Source organism: Rhineura floridana, chromosome 4, assembly GCF_030035675.1.
Source record: "Rhineura floridana isolate rRhiFlo1 chromosome 4, rRhiFlo1.hap2, whole genome shotgun sequence".
NCBI classification, from domain to species: domain Eukaryota; kingdom Metazoa; phylum Chordata; class Lepidosauria; order Squamata; family Rhineuridae; genus Rhineura; species Rhineura floridana.
Window position 1 is genome coordinate 119,682,374 of NC_084483.1, and position 16,343 is coordinate 119,698,716.

The following is a 16,343-nucleotide window of genomic DNA, read 5'->3' on the forward strand; positions in this document are numbered from 1 at the left end:
TGGATTATTTAGATCCATACCAATCGGGTTTTAGGACTGGTCATGGAACGGAAACAGCCTTGGTCGCTCTGGTAGATGATATGCGGAGGGCATTGGATAGGGGTGAATACACCTTCCTTGTCCTCCTGGACCTCTCAGCGGCTTTCGATACTGTTGACCACAGTATCCTTTTAAATCACCTAGAGGGATTAGGAATAGGAGGCACTGTCCTGCAGTGGTTCCGTTCCTATCTCTCAGATAGGCAGCAACGGGTGGCATTGGGAGATGAGGTTTCAGACCCTTGGCCTCTTCATTGTGGGGTGCCACAGGGTTCTATTCTCTCTCCCATGCTATTCAACATCTATGTGAAACTGCTGGGAGCAATCCTCAGGAGTTTTGGGTTGCAGTGCCATCAGTACGCAGATGACACTCAGCTCTATCTCTCCTTTAAGTCCTCACCGGAGTTGGCTGTGAACACCATGTCCAAGTGCCTGAAATCCGTAAGTGGATGGATGGGAGAGAATAGGCTGAGGCTGAACCCCGACAAGACTGAGGTATTACTTGTGGGAGATAAAAGGAAACTAGGAATTACTGACCTGATGCTTGATGGAGTAAGTTTACCCCTGAAAGACCAGGTCCGCAGTCTTGGGGTCATACTTGACTCCCAGCTGTCCATGGAGGCTCAGATTACAGCAGTGAGCCGGGCAGCCTGGTATCAATTACATCTGATACGGAGATTGCGACCCTACCTTCCTATTCATCTGCTCCCTCAGGTGATACATGCCCTGGTCTCCTCTCGCCTAGACTACTGCAATGCGCTCTACGTGGGGTTACCCTGAAAACGGTCTGGAAATTACAGCTGGTACAGAATGCGGCGGCACGCTTGATTACGCATAGCCGTCGCTGGGATCATATCACCCCAGTGTTATTAGATCTTCACTGGTTACCAGTTGTCTACCGGGCCCAATTCAAGGTGTTGGTGTTGACCTTTAAAACCCTATACGGTTTCGGCCCAGTATATTTGAAGGAACGCCTCCAGAATCACCAATTATGCCGCCTGACGAGATCAACCTCGCAAGACCTTCTCTTGGTCCCACCGGTGAGAACAGCTAGGCTGGTATGGACCAGAGAGAGGGCATTCTCTGTTGTGGCCCCCACCCTCTGGAACTCCCTCCCTTTTGATCTCAGACATGCTCCCTCCCTGTCCAGCTATCGCCGAGCCTTGAAGACCTGGCTGTTCAGACAGGCCTACAAGATTGGGACAGATTAATTTTATGTTACAACTGAATTAACGGATGGTTTTTTTAGCTTAAAATTTGATTATATTGATGTATATGGATTGTTTTTATTCTTGTTGTTCGTCGCCTAGAGTGTCCCTAACCCGGACAGATAGGCGGCTGAAAAATAAAATTTATTATTATTATTATTATTAATGTTTTTAGTTACTGTAAACCGCCCAGTATGGGGCAGTATACAAATACAATAAATATATAAATAAATAGCTATGACAAGAGGTGTAGTTTGGGTTTGTTCATGCCCTCTGCTTTTAAAAAGTTTTATGAAATATTTCTTTTCACTTTTATTTGAGACCCTTGAGGGTTTTTTTTTTTAAAGAAGCCATTCTCTATTGCCATCCATCGAAACTGTGCCTTGTAATGTACATTGCTTTTAATGATAAGATACTTTCTAACCTCTGGCTAAGCAATAAATGCAATTAAAATAACATTTGGAACTGGGCATTTTGTTGACATTTCTGGGGCATGAAGTGATGCTGATATGGATTGTACAGTCATCAAATGGTTTGATAGTGTCTTCCTGGTAAGAAATCAGCACTTATTTTCAAGTTATATTTTGTGTATTTATTAATTAATTGGCACCATATACCAAGAATAGTGGCTTATTTAGCAGTTTTACTGTAGAGAGTCTGGTATGGGAAATGCTGAAACCAATGACAAAGCAGATTTCAGTCAGAGCAGAATACAATTATTGACCTTTAAATAATCACATCCTTTTGTACTAATGTATGTGCATACAAATATTTTTGGGCTGGGCTCTCTAATGTCCACAAATAAGACTGTCATCCACCTGCCACCTTCTATCCCTATACTTCTGTTTCCATCAACTTTGATGCAGTAAGTTCCTAATTATTTTGAGCAGATTGGGTAGGAAAGAAGAATTTATTTTATCAAACATTGTAACTTGGACAGACTAAGCATTTACTTTGGTTGCAGTGGTTAAAATATTGGGGGGGGGTTACAATTCAAAATGTGTTTTTACCAGAACTGGTATGAGGAAAAACATAATGGAGGTGTATATTAATGTTAGAAAAATGCTACAAATAATGATAGCAGCTGGATGTTGTCAGAGTACAGAAACCAGTCAGGAATTCTTCCCAAAATTCTTTCAATTTCTGACTAAATGGATGATTTCACTAGGTGTGGCTCCTTTTTTCCACTCGGGCAATGTGAAAACCTACAGGAAAAGACCATATAACAGCTCCTCCCCACACCAGTAGTCCCAGGTTCTGGCAATATTCTATCTAGTTATTTAGTGTTTTCCCTTAACTCATCAATATTTCAGGTCACCATTTTTTTTCTGGATTACAACAAATTCCTCAATGTGTTTCTTAAATTGTTAGAAAGTTTATAAGATGTTTGCTAAGCGATTGTAGTCTCCTCTGACATTTTTGCTGATCAAACACTAGCCATGCATCATAAGGCACACTTAAGATAATGTATGGAGTTTGCTAGTTTTGTTCAGCTACTTTTAAAATGTTGCTCCTTGTTTGTACAAAATCCCAGTTTTAGTAGCATGCTCATCAGATGGCTCCAGGTTTACTAGCACAGCGAGTTACTATTTCTTGAGAGACTGCCCATGCATCAAAATCTATAACTAAATGGATTTTTGAAAACCAGATCAATGAATACAATGCAAGGTTCCTAAGAAGGAAAGTGAAACTATGCTTAAAATGTTGGTGTTTTAATAAACCAAAACTGTTTTAAAAATAATATACATCACAATTGTAGCAGTAGTTTGAGCGGCACTGAGTATTATACAGTAGATGGACAAAAGCACCAAAGTTTTCTCCATTGTTGTTCAACATTGTTTGATGTAACTAGAAAACTAGTTGGAATTCACAATCTATAACTTGGCATAGAAATGAAGTAAAACTCAGGCTCTGAGGAGCACATTGAATAGTTCTCAAAAGTAATGAATGGTTCTAATCCCCTCCTTTCTTTAAATAACCAAACTCATAAACCACACACATGTATTTTCACTGTCATATCTTTCTGCTTCACACATACTTAATGGTCTGTTACTCAACAATGAGGAATCAGCAGGTCAAAAAGCATAAAAAATAGTTTGCATACTAGGTACATGAGGTGTATGCCCACAATGTATTGGATTATGCCTACATCTGTTCATAGTCAGCATATCATATATAGCAACACTCCAATAATGAGCAATACATATTGTTTTCAATTTAGCATAGGCAAATCTTCTGAAGGACTGTGTTAATAGTGCACTGTTGTTCTACCTGTGCACTCTTAAGCCCCAATTCAGCAGCACTAGATGACTTGGAGGCTCTAGTGCTCCTTAAAAAATATACCCCCTTTTGCTTCAGTGTGAATGTGTGCATACATCTTATACAGGCCATCCCTGATATTAAGGAGAACAGGATCACCACTCTTGATGCAAATTGATTTTCAGGCATAATATGCGGCACATTGGTTTGAATGAGTACTTTTTTGACACAGACTATTTGGCAAGTTATAGTGGGTGTAGAGGTTGGGTGTTTTCCACTTGCGATTCACAGACTGCTGGGTTTGCTTCTATGGAGCAATCTGTACTCTGAAAAGTATCAGCGTATTTTTAGCCTCAGACTGCCAGTTAATTTTCATACATTTCCCTAGCCTAATAAAAGTGTTTGGGAACAGGTTACCTGTAGTGCTGCCTTCCTATAGATGTGTAAGATGAATTACATCATGTGGGAAAATTTTACTTGTGGCACTGCACTCTGCAGAATATCCCAGGTTGGTGACCCAAAAACAGGCATTGTCCCTACATTCAAGAATGCCCTTCCCTCTGCTATTTATCTATTACTTCAGATGTCTTGTAAAGATAGTTCCTGCTACTATTGAAGTTTGGTTTTTATAATACTGTCTTCCTGTTTTTATGTTTGTATGTCCGTTGTTTTTATGTTGTATTTTTCTATATGGTTTACAGATTTTTAAATATTAAGCAGTCTATAAATGCTTTTAAATAAATATATGTAATTCTTGTATAAATTCTTTTTTCTTAAGACTATTACTTTAATTAGTTACAAATGTGTAGCAAAATAGGCCATTTTGTTTCATTTATGTACTTTCTGGGTGTGTTGACCACTGTAAAGGAGTAGGCCTTGCTTGGTAAAGGATCCTCTTGGTTGGTGGCTTAACCTTGTAAATACTCTGTGATTGTACCTAAAACAATAATTGGGACTCTTAATACAGCTTTAGCTCTAGAATTACCTTATGTCTATTGAAATCACAGACTATAACAGTCTGGTCAGCAAGCTACAGCCATTGCAGATGTGTTGTTGAGACAATTGTGTTTGCTTCACTCCTCTTTGCCACCCTTTCTCCAGTTGGGAAACCAGAGCACTGGTTTAGGGTTACAAGTGATCCTGTGCTTGTTTCCTCCAGAAGCATTTTTGCATGGCTAGAATGTGGCCTTGAACTCTGGCAATTATTCTTGCATGGCTGGACAGGGGATAGAGAGGGTTGTGTGAGTGTGTATAGAAACCAGCCTACTGTACAAAGATAAAATTTGCATTAGTTGCTCTGCCCACTTTTCCTCTGGTCCCACCCACCATTGCCATGTAGCCCCTGTAACGTTGTCTAGAAGGGAATATAGCCCTGCAGCTGACAAAGGTGTCTCGCTCCTGCTCTGTGTAATCCTTTGAGTAGCTCGTGACCTTAAACTATCCTTAGATAGTAATCCAAATATTAGATATGGGCAATGCCATAATCTTACGGTATGATGATGCAGTTATTAACATTTTCGGTTTCTTGCCATCAGCATGCTTGAATATGATGGAGAGAATTCTAAGGGTAAAATATTCATGCTTCCCCTTCTCCACCAGCTATTTATCTGTAACACCTTGAAGCAATGGGGAATGTTTAAATAGTTACTTTGGGATAATAACCCCATGAACAAATCAGAAGTTGAAGGAGTGAATTGTATATTTATGATATTGAAAGAGTGGTTCCCATATTTTATCCTGCATAAATAAACAAAATCAGGGCTGTTATCTAGGTGAATGTCACTGTTCTATAGGATTCATTGTGATCTGTGAATTCACAATGGTGTTATGAGCTGCTGGAATTGGAAGCCTTCAGAACTTTTTAAAACAGGACTAGGGAACAGGCAGCTCATGGGCAAAATGCAGCCTGTGGGGTGTCCCTGTCCAGCCCACAGAGACTACCTTATATAGTCTCCTCCTTGCCTTCATCCTGCTGTGCACAGTAGTTGTCTCGAGAAAAGCCTCCTATTGGCTCCATTTAATTTTTTTCCAGGCCTGCTTGCTGGAGGGTGTATGTGTTCTTCATAGAGACTGGGGATCCACGTCATGGGTTAACCCTTCTCTTTCTGGTTATGCTGTCCATGAAGATTCCTTCCTCTCCCTGCAACATAGAAATTTGGCCAATATAAGGCTTTCCCCGAAACCTAGTTTCTATACAGGGGGCTTTTTGGGTGGTGGTGGGATTGCACCATTCAGGAAGAGTGGTTTAATACTTTTGTTCCCATGTGTAGTCCCTCTCAAAAACATTTCTACCTCAGCAACTTGGCTGGGGAAAAAGCATTTTCTTGGTGCCAGCGAAAGACTATTTTCAAACCTAATTGCTGGGGGGCGGCAGTCTTCACAGAGAGTGCAGCTGGGGACTGATCCCTTCCACTGTTGTCTTGGTCCCACCTACAACTGGAATGCAGTCCCAGAACGCTTCTCAGAAGGGAATGCACCTATTGGGCTGAAAAAGGTTCCTCTCACCCCTGTCTTAAAATCTGGTGCAACACTTCAGAATTGTCTAACTCTGACAGTTCTGGTTTGGGCAAGCCAAATCTTGCTATTACTTCCTCCTCTAGAGTATTCTGTTCTGCTGCTGTGATGTGCTACCCAGATGCAAGTTGTCTCTCAGGTTCAGTTTTCATTCAGGAGACATAGATGATTAGCCTACAGTATTACTAAAACCTGTGATCCTGAGGGCTCCTGGTATACAAACAACCTTCTTCTTCTCCATGTGCTCCCCCCTGTTGATGTATTTTTAATCCCTTGTGGTGCATTAACAGCATGTTTACTAATCAGAATATGAAACACAGTACTGTATCACAGTAAGATAATGTTCAATTGCATTCTAGATTAAAGCTGCAAACTTCAAAGGTTTAATACAGGGGTCCCTAATCTTTTTAGGCCTGCAATATATTTGGAAATCTGATAAACTGTTGTGGAAGCCAACCCATTTTATAGAAGAAAAACTGGTAATGCTCAGACACCCGCTCCCCATAGGCAAAACACATGCCTCCAATAAATCACAAACAAAAAAAGCAGGTAACCCTCCAATCTAACAACCAAAACAAGTGCCCATGGGTGCCAAACTGAGAAGCCCAGGTTTAATATAAGTTGTGCTTTCTGCTGACATAACATCAATGGGCAAAATGATATCCTAATTAAAGCTCATCTCCCCAGATATGTTCTTTAAATAATTGTAAATATTTGTAAATATTTTTATATAGATTTCAAAAAAGTATAGGTTTCATCTAGAATGTTATGAACCAGCTAGGAAAGATGCAACAGTATTGCCTGAACAGCTTTTGTACATTTTTCACCTTATATGGAAAGGTGTCTGCAACTTGTCAGGCAGAAGTAATATTTGCAGCTGTTGTCACGTTCCTTAAAGTCAGGAGAAATTATTCTTTGCTGAAAGAGTAAAATTTGCTACATTTCTTTTCTGATTCAATACAGGTTTTTAGCCAAATTGGTATTAGCTGTGTGAGTCTGGACAATCCTTATTCTTAAGCAAGATAATGCCTTTGTATGTTCTTTTGGGCTGTGTTACTGAATTCTTTCCTGTGGATGAGAACTGTGGATGTCTCCAGCTAAATTCATGATCCTATTTGTAAGGGCTGTTGGTACTTCCAAATCCTAATGCAACCTGCCAAATCAATCCCTATCATACATTGCTTTGACTTCACCCATATAAAGCTTTTCCTTCTTACTCCACTCCAATGCTACTTATGGTAGCTCCTCCTGTCAGCCATAAAACTTAAATAAAACTTCAATATTCAGGCGCAGTTTACAGCTTACAAGGGGATACTGTTGTGTATATGCCCAGCTTGTAAGTTTTTAAAGACATTTGGCTGGCCTCTGTTGAAAACAGAGTGCTAGACTAGACAGAGGCAAGCAACTTCCCAAAGACTATAAGACAAAGTGGGGGCCAATTCCCAAACACCAACTATTCCAAATCAATTGCCCTTGTTAATTTCTTCTCCTAGTCATTTGCTTCCCTGATCTACCCAAAACACATTTTTCTTCCAAAAATTTCTCATCAGATTCTGCCTTTGCTTCTCTCCCTAAAAAAATTATTTCTACTTTTTCACCGCTACTTAACCCTGAAAGAAAAATAACCTATTTTTCTAATGAAGACAACAGCTTTGTCTTTATAGCCTGATCCAAAACACCTGTTTTCCTAACTGTTCCAGCTAGAAATGCAATATTTAAACGTGTGGCAGGCTTGGGCAGCTCCTGTCCAATCAGTGAGCTAGCTTGCCTCCCCCACTCATCCCCCCTCCATAGGTCCATGATGCAACAGTGGAGACATGCATATAGCGCTCAGTAATGATCCTTAGGCACAGTTAGGGACAAAATTCTGCAAAGTCTTCTATTGTTCCTGTGGTGGCACCTCAAGAAACACTATAAAAATGATCCTAGCAATGTGCATGTGAACTAATTTTGAAAAAATTACCCTCCCCTTTCAAAATGACATACGAGTAAGAAACTACCAGACCTGTTTGGAACAATTTCATGTTTGCCCCATTGTTTGTTTTTTAAGTCTTCAGTTAAGATCAAAGCAAATACAACTGAACAACAAAATCATAGAGAGTACTGCATGTTCTAGACTTTTGTAGTGTAAACCTTTTCAGGTGTGATCCATCCAAAGCATATTAGGTCCCAATGATTTTGGTGGGCAAGTTAAGCTCTATTTTAATTTTTTTTCTATCAAACTAATAACCTTGGGCAAACTTTTCTTCAATGGGATTGTACCTGTTGTCTCTTGAGGGGAAGGCCTGAATGGGAAAATGATTGCAATCCTGCATGTGTGAAAGACAGCAGGATGTTGAGCTGCTCCTTGTGAGGCTTGTAATGCCATTCCTCACATGAAGTTTTATTATTGTGCAACTCATACAAGATCTCTAAACTTCTCGGACTTACTGTTGAGTTTCCACCCATGCACTTCAGCATTGCTATTTTAGTAAAATAAAGTCTATATATAGGAATAGTGGTAAAATTTAAATGCTGTGCAAAACTTTGTCTTAAAGATAGAAACCTTTTGAAAAATCTAGTTACAAAAGTAAATGATATTGTATGGAAACCAACTTCAACTTTCATTTTGGTTTGTTACTAAGCAAATGACTAATGTTTCTGCTGGCATGCCAACCCTATAATTGGAGAATCTAGCATGTAAATGTTTTAAATACCAGGTTTGTTTCTTTTTGGTGCATAGATCTCTGAGACTAGGATATCCTGGATACATATATTCTTTCTCATTTCAAACTCCCATTGAAGCCATTTTCAGTTTACTCCAGCAGGACATATTATAAGAGAGAACCAAAACCAGGGTCGTCACTACCGGGGTGCCGAGGGTGCAGCCCGCACCCGGGTGTCACCATGAGGGGGGTGACACCCAGAGCCGCCCTGCTCCACGCCGTTGCCCGGCAAGGCTGCTCCAACTTCTCCTCAGAGGCGGGTGGGCGGGCGGGCGGGAGAGACCGGGGGCAGCATCGGCGGGGCGAGGGAGGCGCACCAGCATTCCCAGGCCTTCTCCAGCTGGGTGCCCCTCCAGCGGCATGGACGGGGTGGCTGGCCTCGAGTGTGCATGCACGCAAGCCCAGCCACCTCGTCCATGTCCCTGGGAGGGCGCGCACCGGAGGTCCGCACCCCCTTGCACTCCCGCTAGTGACACCGCTGACCAAAACTATTGCAAAAGGGGGAAAAAGCTCCCTTTGTCATAAAAAGTGCAAACATTCTGCATTTCCTTTTAGAGGTTTAACTAAACATATGAAACTGCTTTATTCTGTCCATTAAACCACAATTAGTCCATTGTCTAACGCAGGGATCCCCAATCCTTTTAGGCCCCTGTGCACATTTGGATTTTTGAATGAGTGTTGTGGGCACCACCCCTTCTGGTCACTTCAGGGTTCTGAAACTACTGAAATGGGTAATGAAGAGTATATCCAGATTAGAAACATCTGGCCATAGCAGTGTAAAGCAATTAATGGCAGGATCATTAACCAGCTATTACAGGACTGTGTTTTGGTGAGTACAGGCATATACCTAAGCAGAACCCTGACCAAAAGGTGCCTCAAGCATTGAGTACTAGTAAGGCATCTCTTGCAAAAAGCAGCTGTGAAAGTGAACAGGCAGGCTCCTTGTGTATACTTCTGTTATGCAGATGCCCTGTCATTGCAGTGTGTGTATGAACCCATTATCAGATGAGAGAAGTACTTTTAAAAGTATGTTTATGCTACATTCTACTTCAAGACTCCCCTAGGCTATGTTCTCAAGGCTATGTTCTGTCAAAAGAGGGAGGCAGGGAGAGATTGCTAGGAAAGGATTTATTTATCCTCATTTATATCTTTCATTTTCTTCTATCATGGAACTCAAGGCAGTATATGTGGGGTTTCCAGTGATCTCCTATCCTAGTAGGGACCACATTTAGACCTAGACCTTAGTTTAGTTTTATTTATTTATTAATTATTTGATTTATATCCCTCCCTTCCTCCTAGCAGGAGCCCAGGGTGGCAAACAAAAGCACTAAAAACACTTTCAAATACGTTTAAAGAAAACATCTTTACAAACATTTTTTAAAAAGGCTTTCAAAAATCTTTTTTTAAAAAAAGGTTAAAAACATTTTTTAAAAAGGTTAAAAACATATTAAAAAGCAGTTCCAACAGAGATGCAAAATGGAATAAGGTCTCAACTTAAAAGGCTTGTTGAAAGAGGAAGGTCTTCAATAGGTGCTGAAAAGATAACAGAGAAGGTGCCTGTCTAATATTTAAGAGGAGGGAATTTCACAGGATAGGTGCCGCCACACTAAAGGTTCGTTTCCCATGTTGTGCAGAATGGACCTCCTGATAAGATGGTATCTGCAGCAGGTCCTCACCTGCAGAGCTCAGTGATTGACTGGGTTTATAAGGGAAAAGACGGTCTTTCAGGTATCCTGGTCCCAAGCTGTATAGGGCTTTGTACACCAAATCTAGAACCTTGTACTATGCCCAGTAGCAAATGGGCAGCCAGTGCAATTCTTTCAGCAGCGGGGTGACATGTTGGCGATACCCTGCCCCAGTGAGCAGTCTCGCCACTGCATTTTGCACCAGCTGCAGCTTCTGGATCAACCTCAAGGGCAGCCCCACATAGAGTGCATTACAGTAATCCAACCTGGACATTACCAATGTGTGGACAACAGCGGTCAGGCTATCCCAGTCCAGAAATGGCTGCAGCTGTCTTACCAGCTGAAGCTGATAAAAGGCACTCCTACCCACTGAGGTCACCCGGGCCTCCAGCGACAAAGATGGATCCAGGAGCACCCCCAGACTACAGACCTGCTCTTTCAGAAGGAGTATGACCCCATCCAAAGCAGGCAACTGACCAATTATCTGAACTTGGGAACCATCAACCCACAGCGCCTCCATCTTAGTTTACTTAGTTTACTGGCCCTCATCCAGCCCACCACTGAGTCCAGGCAGTGGTCCAGGGCTTGCACGGCCTCTCCTGATTCAGATGTTGCAGAGAAATAGAGCTGGGTATCGTCAGCATACCACTGACACCTCACCCTAAATCTCTTAATGACCGCTCCCAATGGCTTCATATAGATGTTAGACAGCATGGGGGACAAGATGGTAACCTGCGGCACCCCACAGCACAACTACCAGGGAGCCAAAAGACAATCACCCAATGCTATTCTCTGAAAACAACCCTAGAGATAGGATCGGAACCACTTTAAAACAGTGCCTTCGATGCCCATCTCACCAAGTTGGCCCAGAAGGATACCATAATCAATGGTATCAAAAGTAACTGAGAAATTAAATAAGAATAAAGGTTGCATGCCCCCTGTCCTTCTCCCGATAAAGATAATCCATCAGGGTGACCAAGGCCGATTCAGTCCCATACCCAAACCTGAACCCAGACTGGAATGGGTCAAGAAAATCTGTTTCATCCAACAGAACTTGCAATTGCTGCACCACAACCCTCTAATCACCTTCCCTAAGAAGGAGGTATTTGCGACTGGTTGGTAATTGTCGCAAACCAATGGCTCCAAGGTGGGCTTTTTAAGGAGAGGTCAGATCACCGCCTCTTTCAGGGCTGCTGGAACCACTCCCTCCCGCAATGATGTGTTGACCACACCCTGGTTCCCCTCGGTCAACCCCCCTCAGCAAGCTTTAATAAGCCAAGAAGGGCAAGGGTCGAGAGGAAACATTGCTGGCCGCATCATCGCAAGAACCTTGTCTACGTCATCAGGCCACATCAACTGTTTTACAAGAATTTCCTTGTGGTTTATATTAATTGCAATATTTCATGCGGTTTGAGCCCCACTAATTGTTGTTATTCTTACTTGTGGCTTGTTTGAAACGACCCAGCTTAAAACCATTGGTTATGAAACTGACTTGTTTAAACAAACCATACTTAACATTAACACAGTTTTGGTTTCGGAAAACATGCAAAACTCTTAAGTTATGGAAATTGAATGCAAAACCCTCTGAATTTCTCCTTGTAGCTGCACCAGTAGAAGAAGGGGGGGAGGGCGTAAGCCTTGTTGCAGGTTGTTCTTATCACACTAAACTGAATTATGTCTGAACATGGACAATAATTAGTTTGTCATTTCAATGTCTGCTCCTTACTGCAGTGTGTGTGTGTGTGTGTGTGTGATGTGCCTTCAAGTCGATTACGACTTACGGCGACCCTATGAATCAGTGATCTTCAATAGCATTTGTTATAAACCACTCTGTTCAGACCTTGTAAGTTCAGGTCTGTGGCTTCCTTTATGGTATCAATCCATCCCTTGTTCGGCCTTCCTTTTTTTCTATTCCCTTCTGTTTTTCCTAGCATTATTTTCTTTCCTAGTGAATCATGTCTTCTCATTATGTGTCCAAAGTATGATTCAACATTTTAGCTTCTAGTGACAGTTCTGGTTTAATTTGTTCTAACACCCATTTGTCTTTTTCGAGGTCCATGGTATCCGCAGAGCTCTCCTCCAACATCACATTTCAAATGAGTTGATTTTTCTCTTATCCATATTTTTTACTGTCCAACTTTCACATCCAGATATAGAGATCAGGAATACCATTCTCTGGATAATCCTGACTGTAGTGTTCAGTGATACATCTTTGCATTTGAGGACCTTTTCTAGTTTTCTCATAGCTACCCTCCCCAGTCCTAGCTGCTTTCTGATTTCTTGACTATTGTCTCCATTTTGGTTAGTGACTGTGCCAAGGTATTGATAATCCTTGACAAGTTCAATGTCCTCATTGTCAACTGTAAAGTTACATAAATCGTCTGTTGTCATTACTTTAGTCTTTTTGACGTTCAGCTGTAGTCCTGCTTTTGTGTTTTCCTCTTTAACTTTCATCAGCATTCATTTCAAATCATGACTGGTTTCTGCTAGTAGTATGGTATTGTCTGCATATCTTAAATTATTGATATTTCTCCCTCCAGTTTTTACACCTTCATCTTGGTCCAATCCCGCTATCCGTATGATATGTTCTGCCTATAGATTAAACAAATAGGGTGATAAAATACACCCCTGTCTCACACTCTTTCTGATGGGGAACCTATCGGTTTCTCCATATTCTGTCCTTACAGTAGCCTCTTGTGCAGAGTATAGTTGCGCATCTGGACAATCAGATGCTGTGGCACCCCCATTTCTTTTAAAGCATTCCATAATTTTTCGTGATCTACACAGTCAAAGGCTTTGTTGTAATCTATAAAGCACAGGGTGATTTTCTTCTGAAATTCCTTGGCCCATTCCATTATCCAACGTATGTTTGCAATATGATCTGTGGTACCTCTTCCCTTTCTAAATCCAGCTTGGACGTCTGGCATTTCTCGCTCCATATGTGATGAGAGCCTTTGTTGTAGAATCTTGAGCATTAGTTTACTTGCACGGGATATTAAGGCAATAGTTTGATAATTACTGCATTCCCTAGGATACCCTTTCTTTGGAATTGGGTGTTGAATGATACTTCAATTATTGCATAGTCGGGGACAGTAAATTACCGCCTCCTTATGCAGTTATAGCCACTGTGTGATAAACGTTTTAAAACATCTACCTCTTGGTTCTTGGTATTCTCTTTTCACTCAAAATCATTAAGATCTGTATCAAATGTTGTCAAAATGTGCATCAGTGAGGCTTTACCCTGAGAATTAAGGTTCAGGTGTGGAATACCGGTGTCACACTCATAAAGTATGCAATATGTTCCATTAACAGTGCTTGAAACCTTTGATAGGAAATGACTTTTATTATCCTTTTCCCATACAGATATGTTTAAATAAGATGTTACATGAAGAATTCCTTATGTGTAACAGGTGGGATAGTTATGCTCCCTAAGCAATTTTATTTTCTAAGGTGCTGTTCTATCTCATTCCTAACTAATCGCTGTTCTACCATGGAGTTGCCTTTTACACTGGGAGTGGTCAGCAGGTTGTCGTGGAATATCAGGCAGTGCAATGTATGTATGCATGATATGTGTATTTGGCTTGAACTCTTACCACGTTGACAGCATAAAATTAGCTTTAGGCAGATGTAATTATTACTTACACTTAATATAAACTGCTTCATTTTCCCTGTATGAAATGGCCAATAAAATGGCATGTTAAATGGAGTTCAGGCCTATCACGTTGTTGCTGCCTATTCCTGTAGTACTAATGTGCACTTTTCATATATTGTTTTGATTTGTTTTTTACAGTGATTTAAAAAATTATTTTGCATGGAGTCCTTCCTGTCACACATTCACAAGCACTGGGAATTTCTTCTTTCATATTATGTTAGCATAGCTAACACTTACAGGATGATGCAAGATCTATTGGACTGGGTTCTTTGTTAAAATATCAGTGTGTGTTTCCCTTAGCAATACTAACTACAAGTTATTCTTAATGTTATGCCGGATCTATTAACTGAATTTTACAAATAAATATAACACATTATTCATTCGTAACGCTCCAGCAATTTTAATTGAAATCAATTTCTTTTCTGGTTGCAATGTTGTAATGCCCTGTTTTGTATAGTGTTGCAGTGGTTGGAATCTTGGGCATTTGATCAGATGCCACTATGAACTGGAGAGTTGTTTTGCTTTTGAGGAAGTGTCTAACACAAATGCAAACAGTCTTGTTATAATAGTTGGGAACATATAATCTCAACCAAATCTTATTGCTCATGCTTCCTTTTGGGCGTGCTTTCCAGTTTGCTATTGGTATAAAATAATTCTGCTCTGCCTTTGTATTATCAAGACAAGAGTTCCACGTCTTACTGAAATTGCAAGTAATTGGTTTTTGAAGTCTTCTGGAATAGATTCCAGATCCAAAACACTGAAATTATCTATTCACATTGAAAATGACATTTAAATTCTCCATGTGTTTCCCTTCTGAGCTTAGTATAGTTTAAGAACCTTTTCCATAAATTCTTCATATTATAAAGATGGCTTAATGTAGAAACCAAATTACTCTGGAGGATCCAGTTTAAACTCTGATTTCCTATGTCTTAGCATCCAATGATTTGCGTTAGCATAATACATCTCATTTGCATCTGACCTCTGTCCATATCCATCTTAAATCTTATGATTCCAATGTACCCTAATTTCTTCAAAATACTGGGGAGGCAGTGGCAGGTCCCATCACAGTTCCATATACTGTCTGTTAAGTACATGGGGTCTGTTTAAATAGGATACATGTAGGCTTGTAATGCCATTGGGATCCCTTCTTTTTGCAGAATACTTGCTGCAAAACCTCAAGCATTCACTAAGGAGATGAACCAGGAATGAGAAATCACTGCTCACTAAGAATATAAGCTGTTCTTACCTGACATAAACAGCAAGCCTATATTACTTGGCCCTGGCCCAATAGCTGAAGAGCTTTAGGATATAGTTTAGGGAGCTGGGCCATGTCCCCTCCTGAAAAAGCTTCTGATGAAGCCCCGCTATGCCATGTGGGAAACAGAAGGGCAACAATGCAGCACTTATGATATCTGTGTGCAAATTGTGTTTTTCAGTTAGGTATTGAATGGCTTGTGCCCATATGCTCCTATATGTAGGAGAAAGTACAATTCCTACTGAGCTCTGCCCTACCAAGTGATGTTGGAATATACACATTCTTCCTCTGGGCAACTTTATAATGAAAGAGCACATTCATTTAATTCACAAATTTTATGTACCGTAGTAATCTGTATCCATAGATTTTTCTTTGCTGGCAGACAGGCAAAGGTCAGGTGCCTCTGCTCTTGTCATGTGATGCCTTTAAACATCAGTGTTATTTGATAATTTTCTCTATTTAGTAACTTCCAAAAGGAAGTTTTTAAAGAGCTGCACAATCTTTTATGTTGCACTTCTTCTAGGACTTTGAAAAAAATTTTCATTTTAAAACAGACCCGTTTCACTTTGCAACTATTGTAAAAAAAAACACCAAACATTTTCTACAAAAGGTGCTAAATTCTGGTAAGAAGTTGTTGAAAAACAGGCATGTTAATGTCATTTTCATGTGAGATGCATCCAACAATATTGCATGTTTTCTAACTAGAAAGTGACAGAGTTGGTACCAAATGAAAAGCTCTATTTAGCTATTTAAAGATTTGTTATTCAGGCTGCTTTATGTGGATAGAGAAGCAAAGTGATGATATCTTCAGTTGAGTTATTACAAAAAAAGATGATGGAGAAGAGGCCTCCTAGAAAAAGAATAATTTGCTAATATAGGCAAGTAAGTGACACTCCAAGAGTGCTGTACAGGCTTGAAGTTGCCCTCTTTCAACAAGACTTTTAGGTTGAGACCTATCCCTGTCTGTGACTGTGTTAGAAGTGCTTTTTTAATAATGTTTTTAACCCTTTTTTAAAGTTGTTTTTTT

At 40.5% G+C, this 16,343-nt stretch overlaps 1 protein-coding gene across 12 annotated transcripts in view; it reads left to right on the forward strand.

The window, feature by feature from the left end:
• Window positions 1-16,343, forward strand: part of TIAM2 (TIAM Rac1 associated GEF 2) — a 274,765-nt gene that overhangs the window by 17,480 nt on the left and 240,942 nt on the right. The window lies entirely within an intron of this gene.